The following is a 1,938-nucleotide window of genomic DNA, read 5'->3' as shown; positions in this document are numbered from 1 at the left end:
TCCAGTCTTGATACTCTGTTTTCCATTTCATTCATCCTATTGGTGAGGCTTTCTCCCATTATTTCTGATTGGCTTACTGAGTGTTTCACTTCCTTCTTCATTTCGGCCTGAGTATTCTTCAATACTCCTAGCTCTTTTCTGAATTCATTCAGAAGTTTAACTCTATCTCCCTTGAGTTCTTTGATTTCTTTGTTTGTGTGTTCTTTAAATTCACTGAATTCTTTTATCATGTTTATAATTGTTCTTTTGAGTTCCATGTCCTGCATGATCTTTAGAGGGTTCTCATTGTACTCCTCTAGAGGACCATTGGTATTTGGTGGGAATATGTTATTTTGGATTTATTTTTTCTCTTTGATTTTGACATGTGAATTTCCTTTGTAGTTACTGATTCTTGAGTTAGACTCAAGCCTTCAAGTTTAAGTCTGCTTTTTTTGGTGAATTTTATGTGTCTTTTTGGTTTACTTTTTGGGAAAGGAAAGCTGGTTCCTCTAAGCTTCCATTTCTCTCTTTTGATTTTATATGGTTGTGACCAGATTGCTTTTGTCTTCAGGAGTTCCCACAGCGGCCCAAGTCAGATGAGGATCAGATGCTCTCAGGCTTTCTCCTAAGGTCTGGATCCCTCCAGGAAAGATGTTGTCCTCAGGAATTTGGGGGTTGGACTGGCCTGGGAGCTGGGCCCAGGAAATATCCTGGTCTTGGGCAGCTAATGGCCTTGCCACCCAGAGATGCAAAGGGAGATGGGGGTGTGAAGAGGCCCCAAGGGCTCCTGGGGACTACAGAGAAGAACTAGGTTGGTCTGGATGCAAAGCATCAGAAAGCCGAGGAGGTCAGCTCAGTGTCCAGGAAAGAGGCTGGTGGGTTATGCAGGCCAGGAAAGAAGAGACAGGTAAGGGTAGAACCAGGCCCAGAGGACTCCTGGGGACCCCGACAAGGAACTGGGTTGGTCTGGATGCAAAGGATCAAGAAGCAGTGGTTATTCCCACGGTGTCTGGGGTGCCAAGACAAGGAATGGAACAGTACCAGGCTAGGAAGAGAGATGGGCAGGGGAGATGGGAGGGTGAATGAGGCTGGGGGAGTCACAGCAAGGAGGGCTGGATGGTCTTACCCAAGAGAGAGGCTGGTGGGTTGTGCAGGCCCAGGGAATCAGAGGGAAGTGAGGGTGGAACCAGGCCCATAGGGCTCCTGGGGACCACAAGAAGGAACTGGGTTCGTATGGATGCAAGGGATCAGGAAGCAGTGGTAGTTCTGGGCTGAGGGGGTCAGCCCCAGTGTCCTGGAAAGAGGCTGGCGGGTTGTGCAGCCCAGGGAAGCAGAGGGAGGTGAGGGTGGGACCAGGTCCAGAGGGCTCCCAGGAGAGAGGCTGCCTAGTTGTGTAGCCCAGGGAAGCATAACCTACCTTATACTCTTTTGAGGCAGAGTCTCTTTTTCTCTCTCAAGTTTGAAGGCAATTTTATTATAATTTAAAAATAAAACCCAAGGGCAGACAAGCTGTAAATCTCAGCAGCTGCTGAGAGGTGTTGAAAAAAGGGGAGAGAGAAAAAACCATGCCCTGTGCCCAGTTAAGCCATCTAGGAGGTCAGACACATGGTGGACTAGCAGCCACATGGCAGCAAGGGGAGCTTTAGAAAATGAGTGAGGAGGCCCAAAATGTTAGGGAAAGTGTGCTTACAAAAGAGCTAGAAAGAAGAAAAGGAGAAGTTACACTTTTCTAAATAAATTAGAAAAGTAGGCAGATTTACAGAACTGCATGGCTGTGCATGGCTACAGCCTGGTAAGCTACTGGGTTAGTGGTGGGAATTTTGAGAAGGGGAAAGTACAGTATCTTATGAAAGGACTAATTATTCTGCCTATCTCTTTTGGCTTAAAGTGAACCTACCTTCCTAGGTGTGGTCCCTTGGCCAGAAGACTGACCTGGCCCAACTGGAATGTTAGATCTCT

This window comes from Nannospalax galili, unplaced genomic scaffold (genome assembly GCF_000622305.1).
Source record: "Nannospalax galili isolate Female #2095 unplaced genomic scaffold, S.galili_v1.0 scaffold85, whole genome shotgun sequence".
NCBI classification, from domain to species: Eukaryota; Metazoa; Chordata; class Mammalia; order Rodentia; family Spalacidae; genus Nannospalax; species Nannospalax galili.
This window is presented reverse-complemented; position numbering follows the sequence as displayed.